This window comes from Plenodomus lingam (assembly GCF_022343315.1).
Source record: "Plenodomus lingam strain CAN1 chromosome Unknown contig_19, whole genome shotgun sequence".
In the NCBI taxonomy this organism is placed as follows: Eukaryota; Fungi; Ascomycota; class Dothideomycetes; order Pleosporales; family Leptosphaeriaceae; genus Plenodomus; species Plenodomus lingam.
Genome location: NW_027093936.1, coordinates 1379995 through 1388643, shown reverse-complemented (window position 1 = coordinate 1388643; position 8649 = coordinate 1379995).

Sequence of the window (8649 nt, the reverse complement as noted above, 5' to 3'; positions counted from 1 at the left end):
TAGGTAGTCTTGCGCTAAGTTAGAGTTAATTTAGGGGTATAACCTATCTAGTGCGATTATTACTTATAAGCAATTATCCCTTTAGGTAGTCTTAAGGTTAATTATATCCTATTCCCTTCTACTTAGGATATTAGCTTAGGCGTTATAAGATCTAGGAGTATACTTAATTTAGAAGTTAAAGGGACTTATAACCTCTAGCTATCTAGCTTACCTAGCACTAAGGACTTTAGTAGATATAAAGTACTCTAGTGCTTAGTAGTCTATATATACTCTAATAAGGTGCTAAGTACTTATTAGGTTAGCACGCTATTTCTTAAAGGCGTAGATTATTATAAATAATTCTTTATTATTAATTTCCTAGTTAAGTTTAGAACTAGTAAGGGTCTAACTAAAGAAGGAGATAGGGTACTATTTCCTATTAGGATGCTCCTATAAGAGGATAGCTATAATAACTCTATTAGAGGTATTAGTCTCTAGTTTTAGATAATACTTAGGATAGAAGTAAGCTAAGCTTAGGATTGCTAGTAGGGTATTCCTAAGCTAGTTAAAGTCTTATTAATATTCTAAAGTCTACATAAATAGGGTAGCAGGGCTCTAGAGAGTAGTTAAGGGCTTAGCTATCTTAGAGAAGTTTTCTATAAATTCCTAGTAGAATCTAGTAAATCCTAGGAAGGACTTTACTCTAGTTATTATCTTAGGAGTAGACTAGTTTTAGAGTACTTTAACTTTATTAGGATCTACCTCTAAGCCTTTATTAGTAAGGATATATCTAAGGTAATAGGTACAGGTTATATAGAATTCACTTTTCTTAATATTAGCCTATAATCTAGTAGAATAAAGACGCTTAAGGACTTTTTAAATATAGTCCTTGTAAGTAGCAAGGTCTTTAGAGTAGATAAGGATATTATCTAGATAGGTAATATAGAAGTTATCTAAATAATCTATTAGTATATTATTTATATAACACTAATAGGTTGCAGGTCTGTTACACAGCCTAAATAGTAGGACTTTGTATTTATAGGCACTATACCTAGTGCAGAAAGTAGTATACTCCTCTAAGTTAGGGTCTATTTAGATCTTATTAAAGGTAGTATAAATATCTAGCTTAGTAAAGATTTTTGCTTTAGCTAGCTAGGATAATAGATTATCTATATAGGGTATTAGATACGCGTCCTTTCGTATTAAGCTATTAAGCTTATAGTAATCTATATAGATCCTAAGGCCTCTATTTAGCTTCTTAACATATAGGATAGGAGAGGCGAATAGGCTCTAACTAGTCTTAATAAAACCTTTCTATAGGTGCTCTTATATATATTCCTTAGTAGCCTAGAGTTCCTTAGTATTTTAATAATAGAGGGGACTCTAGTAGTTTAGAAGGGGTTCCTCTAGGACTATCTTATGGTTATAAGGCTAGTAGATTAGAAGTTTATTAGCCTTAGCCTTGTTAAAGACGTCCTAATAGGAGTTATAGTTAGATAGGAGCTTCTAATCTAATAAGCTATAGTTAAGAGTGTCCTATTTAGATAGGGTTTAGATCCTACGCTTAATCTTATACAGGCTAGTAGTAAAGAATTTATTAGAAGATTTTTTTATATTAAAATAGAAAGTATTAGCAGAAATAGTAGTAATTTAGAATTTTATAGGTGGGGTAACAGTTAGCAATTAGACTAGGGTAGGTAGCGTAATTAGTTTAGTAGTAGCCCTATAAGTAGCTAGAATTTTAAGTATACTACGTATCCTATTAATTAAACTAGGACTATTTTAGTTCTAGTTCTCCTCTTAATCCTAAAGGGCGTCTCTTTGCAAGATATTGTAGGTAACTAGAGTAGATAGCACTTGCTAGTGGAGTTATACTAGAATAGAAGGTGCGGGGTCGTAGGTTAGAGGATATTTCTCTAGCTAGATTAGTTAAGATTTATCTATATTAATTAGGATTTAGAACTATTTTAGCTAGTGTTATCTAATAATATAATCCTAAGAACCTAAGTCTACTATTATAAAGGGGCAGTTATAAACCTTTTAGCTACTAACTATTATATAAAGCTAAATATAGTAGGTAACTAAGGAGGTAATCTAATCTTAGAACCCTTTAATAGTAAGCTTGTATAGTAGCTTTTAGATAGGTACCCTAAGCGTAGAAGAGATATTATAAGTAATTTTTAAATTAAGAAATAAGTAACCTTAGGCCCTAGTATCTACTAAAGCGTTTAGGCAAATACTAGATCTATTAAGGTATAGGGTTATACGTGTAAGTAAATAGGAACTAATAAATAATTTAGTTAAGGAAAGGTTTAACAGGTTATATTAAGTTAGGCCTAGAAAGAAGGATCCTCCTAGGCGTTATTGTTTCCTGTCTAATAGCTATCTAAATTAGTTAATTTAGTAGCTTCTTCTTCCTTAGAATTCTTAATAACCTATTCTATATCTATAGCCTAAATCCTAGGGGGTTTAGGGTAGTTACTAGAGAAGTGCCTAGGCTTTCTATAATTATAGCAATTTACTAGGGTTCCTATTGTAGTAGCGCTAGGAGTGGCTAGCGTAGCAGATAGGGGTTAATTATTTTAAGGGGTAGTGCCTTATTATTATAAGTAGGGCATATAAGGTTTAGCTATTAAAGGTCTATTATAGGGTTTCTAATTAGTATCTAAATAGGACTAGTTTCTAGAGTGTTAGAAGGGGGTTAGTCCTTTTCTAGATAATAGAGTAGTCTAGGTAGGAGTAGACAAGGTAGGGTATAGGTAGTGTTCTATATTAAAAGTAGTAAGATAATCTACTATAGTCTTAAGATTATTATACTAATTTTGTTAGAAAGCAAGGTTTAGTATCTTTAGGGAAGGTATAATCTTTATCTAGAGGTAGTAATACTACTCTAATTAGGGTACTTCTCCTCTAATAGTAAGACTCTAGAATTATAACTTAAAAGTAGGGAATATCTCTATATTAGTTATATATAGGTAGTTAAATATAGTCTAACTCTTAGCTATCTTATTTCTAGTAATAAAGTAAGTTTAAAGGAGGGTAATTATTTCCTTAGCTTTTTAGAATTAAAGACTTAGGGAATTAGATAGGTAACGTAGCTCTAAGTATTCTCTTGCTAGTCCTAAGTAGTGTCCTTAGACTAACGCTATCTAAGCTCTAGAAGAGGGGTAGTAATTAGTGTTAATCTCTAGCCTATCCTAAATAGATGCTTGCTATTATCTAAAAGTAGGATTAGCACTATTACTAAGTATAGAGATATTTAGCATCTTTTTAGATTATCTCTTAGCTTTTATAGTATACACTATAGGGTTTAATATAAAAGCTAAAGACTAGCTAGGTTAGATAGTACCTTATATCTCCTTATAGAGGGAGGTGTTGTATAACTAATTAGTAAGTTACTTAACTTATTCCTCTAACCTCTCCTTTTTAGATAGGGTTAATATATATTTATCTTTAAGGGAGGTGTTGCTTTAAGATTTCCTAGGAGTATAAGGTACCTTAAGAGATAGATAGAAAGTAGGTCCTTTAAGGAGGGCGTTGTTAATTAAGTCTTCCTTATCTAATTTCTTTCTATTAGTAAATAGGCTTTTAAAAGTAGCTAAACTAGATACCCTTCCTTTACCTTTATCTAACATTTTGTAGTTAATAAGAATAATAAATCTTTTCTTTAGGGGGTTTAGTTGTAGGAGGATATTAGCTTTACCTCTAATTCCTCTAGGCTTTTAGTAGTCTCTAGGTCTCTACCTTAACGCAATCTAACGCGATTTTTCTAAAGGTAATCTAGCACTACTTATAGGTCTAGAAGTCTAAGCCTATAGGCTTTGGTTATTAGAAGTTCTAATAGCTATTCTAACTATAGAGTTGCAGGGTTAGATAGCTACTAGAACTAAATTAGTAGCTTAAAATAATAATAAGTGCAATATTCTTAAATTCTATTACTAGCTAGGAGGATATTCTTCTTATAATATAATAACTTAGGTAGGTAGGGCATCTAAAAGGTATCCTATATAACTTAAAGGCATATAGGAGTGCGCGTCTATATAGAAAAGGATAAGATTCCTACACCTATAGGTCTTGTACAAAAGGACAAGAAGAACATGCCTATCCTAACTATAGGCAAGCTGTTCTCTATATACATTAGTAAGTCAGGCCTTTATCAGGCCTAACTTGGCATAGAATAATAGGCAGGCAATTCTGCCTTATTGTTACATTAGTATAGTATTAACACAAGAATAATACTTGTCTTGCCTAAGCCCTACGCGAAGCGCAGGTTTTACGCAGCTTAGGCGCCAAGACACTAAACCTAGCTAGGGATGCACCTAATTAACTAGAACACTACAAGGTGTCTTCACGATAGGGTTGTTATAGAGTGCGTATTTATATAGAAAAGGATAAGATTCCTATACCTATAGGTCTTATTACTTATATAAAAGGATAAGAAGAATATACCTATTCTAACCTAGGTAAGCTGCTCTCTATATATATTAATAAGTTAGGTCTTTAGTAGGGCTAACTTAGCATAGAATAATAGGCAAGCAATTCTGCCTTATTATTACAAACCTAACCTAAGCACTAGGTCTATGCAACCTAAACCTAACCTAGTACTACAGCTAGTGTGCACTAACCTAGATTTACTAGCCTACCTATCTTTGCTAGCCTATACTTAGGTCCCTTAGGCTAGCGGAGGCCTATATCCTAATAATACCTATAACCTAATTTATACCTATAGTCTATATAACCCTAACTTAACCTAAGTGTAGAAATTTGGATTACTAAGGTTAGGAATAATTTAGGAGATAGATTATTAGATTATATCTACTACGATCGTACTTATATATATAGAGCTTTAGCTACCCTTACTAGAAGGTAAATAATTAGTAAACCTTCCTTACTAGAGCTCCTGCTTTTTTATTAGGCACTTAGCAGTAAGCTAGCAGTTAATTAGATAGTGGGTTATACAGGGGTATTAATTAGGGTTAATTGGATTAAGATGCTCTGTGATCTAATTAATATCCCTCCTGCAACACACCCCCTAGGTATAGGTAGATCTTTTGTTATAGTTGCGCTTATAGTTAGTAGGTAGTGTAGCTAATTAGAGCGTTATATATCTAAAGGGTTAAATTAGCTTACTCTTTAGATACTAACTAGCGCGCCTTCCTTATTTAGCCTGCGCTTACGCGCGTAGATATTATCTAGACTAAGCTCTATAACTGTAACGACTTAGGTAGGTAGGGCATCCGAAAGGTATCCTATACGACTCAAAGGCATATGGGAGTGCGCGTCTGTACAGAAAAGGATAAGATTCCTACACCTATAGGTCTTGTATAAAAGGACAAGAAGAACATGCCTATCCTAACTATAGGCGAGCTGTTCTCTATATACATCAGTGAGTCGGGCCTTTATTAGGCCTAACTTGGCATAGAACAATAGGCAGGCAATTCTGCCTTATTGTTACACTAACTCTATCTACCTAACTATAATCTTTACTATAGCTTAAATTATAAGATTATATAACCCTAAAGATCTAAACTATACCTATATCCCTACTAACCTATATCTTAGTTAAAGTTAAAAACTACTACTTACGCTTACTCCACCTACGCTGCCCTTATTACCTCCTGTATAGCTAAAGCTATAGTTACTAAAGCTACTGCTACTAAAGAAGAGCGCGCTACTACTAAGTATAAGGCTATTATAGAGTGTGTAGTAGCTAAGCGCGTAGCTACTACTACTATAGTTAAGATTATAAAGCTAAGGAAGGGCGCTTCTACTCTAGCTCCTACTACTCTAGCTCTAACTCTAGCTCCTGCTCCTCCCTAGACCCCGCCTTATATCCCCGCTCCTACTCCCTCTCTAGCTCCTAAGGAGACCCTAAGATCCTCCTATTATAGAGAGCCTAGTATTTATTATACTAAAACTTATCTAAATTATCTACGCTCTACGCTCTTTAATAAGTCTAATAGTAAGTGCTATAACTCTTCTAGTAGGGGGACTTAGTACTAGTAGTACTCCTCTAGGTATAGCTATATCCTAATATATATAATCTATATAAGAATTTTTCCTTTATAATACTTTAGTAAGATCTATACTAATAAACTAATAGCCCTAAGCTTACTTAATATTCTACGCTATCCTTCCTAGTAAGGAAGTAGGTAGGTAAGAGCTAAGACCTTCTTAAGAATAAGAAGTAGAGGGTCTTAGTGCTCCTTAAGGAGAGTAAGGCTAAGTAGTAGGAGCTAGTAAAAGCTACTACTACTACTACTAAGCTTGCGCGTAAGGCTAATACTATAGCTAAGGGCGCCTAGAGCTCCTTATTAGAAGATAAGGACTCTAGCTCCTCTAAGGTTCCCCCTATAGATCCTAGGTTAGGGCAACCTAGGTAGCTCCCTATAGACTCTAAGGCACGCTTTGCGCACGTAATAGAGCTCCTTAGGGAAGCTACCTAGTTAATAATAGAGAGGTAGGCTATAGTTAGTTATTCTTATATTATATATTAATAGATCTTATATACTACCTTACTTTAATTAATACTATATAATATATACTCTACTATTATATAACTTTAAGTGCTCCCTAAACCTTATAAATTATTATATAGTTAGGTTTTTAGTAAGCCTATTAGCTAGTATATTACTAGTAGGTAAGTAGGTAATATAAAAAGATCCCTTTTTATACTCTTATCTAAGCTATATATTTAAAATATCTACATAGCGTAGCTTAGTAGTGATCCTTTTATTATTACCTACTACTAACCTAATAGTTTGTTAATTATTATAATTAATTATCTAGGTAGTATCTAAAGTAAGGTATATTTTAGTTAAAAAGTATTTTAACGCTATTACTTCTTTACTTACTTATTTAAGCGCAAGAAGCTCTGCCTTAGTAGTTAAAGTAGTAATAGTTACTTATTAAGCTACCTTCTAAATAATAGGTCCTCTAAAGAGCGTGATAAGGTATCTATATAATAATTGCTAAGTATTAATATTATTAGTAAATAACGCATTACTATATATTATAAGCTTATTTAGATCCCTATTCCTATATTAGATTAATTAGTATTAAGTTTAGTATAGATAGATAATTACTTAATTAACTATATTAAAGTGTTATTTAGATAGGTTAGTAAGGTATTAGGAGAGCTAGGAGGCTATATAGGTAATATTAGGGCGCACTATAATTAAGGTGTAAAGGATTAATCTAACGCGCTCCTAATAGTCCTTAATCTCTTTTTTAGTGGCTTCTCCTATGCTTTTTTTAATATCTTTACTTAATAGTAGTATAGCAGGGAATTTTCCTATCTCTACTAGATTAAATTTCTTTGCAATCTTGTTAATATATTTATTATAAACAAGCATTATTATCTATCTCTTTCTATCCTAGATTACTCTTACCCCTAGAAACTAGCTTATAGGTCCCTTTTCTTCTATAGTATATCTTTGCTTTAGAGCTTAGATAACTTTGTAAGCTTAGCTTGCGTAGTTTTAGTAATAGAGCGATAGGATATTGTCTATATAGAATATTAACAAGATACTATAATCTCTATTAAAGAATAGGTATAGCTCCTCTTTAGAAGTAATAAGCTTATTTTCTTAGAGTATAGTTAAGAGCTTATTATACTATAATAATAGTAAGTCTTTTAGTCTATATAGAGCTTGTTTAAGCTTAACGCACTTCCTAGGTATTTAATATCCTTTAGGTAGCTTATAGATAACTATAGGGTGTTAATCCCTTAAGGCGTTAAGGAAAGCTCTAACAACATTATATTAATATATCTTAAGGTTAAACTTAGCTCTTATAGCTATTATAGTCCTAAAGGTTTAAGCTACTAGGGTAGCTGCGTAGGTTAAATAAATTAAGTTAGTAAGCTATAGATCTCCTTTTACTACTATCCTTGCTTTGCACTTAATTAGGTAACTATCCTAATTAAGCTTGTATATAAACACCTATTTAAGTAGGAGTAGACGCTCTCCCTTAGTTAGCCTATTAATCTCCTCCTAGGTACTAGCTTTTAGTAGAGTATTAATTTCTTTATATACTACGTCTCTAAATTGCTATCCTATTTAGTAGTTATAGAGATCCTTCTTTTATTTTAGCTCTTTTTATAGAGCGTCCTAGTGCGTATTTCTTTTAGGGTTTTTAGGAGATTTACTCCTTATTACTACTATAATTATAGCGTAGATTATAGTATTTAGTTTAGGATATACTAAAAGATTATATAAGGGATTTCTAATTAGATCTATATCTAATAGATCTATTACTATATATATCCCTACACTTATAGAGCCTCCTAGTAGTTTATTAGGGTCCTATCCCTAAGCTTGCTTACTAACACGCGTTAGTAGTAGTCCTTTAACTTGCAGTTTTCTACTTCTTCTAGGAGCTCTAGGTGCTGCTTATAAGGGATCTGCAGGAGATATAGAATCTAGTCCTAAAGTAGGTAGGTAGGAGCTCTACTTACCACCCCTATAAGAGCTAGATAGGGTGCCCTTACCTATCTCTATGCTCTTATAGAGTAACCTACTAATAGCACTCTCCCCTTTAGGTCTTTCCTAGGAGCTACCTATTATAGCGTTAAAGTAAGTTAGATTACTACTATCTTAGGTAGTAAGACCCTAATCTATAACCTATATAGATCCTTTATCTCCTATACTAAAGTTTAGTTCTAGTATT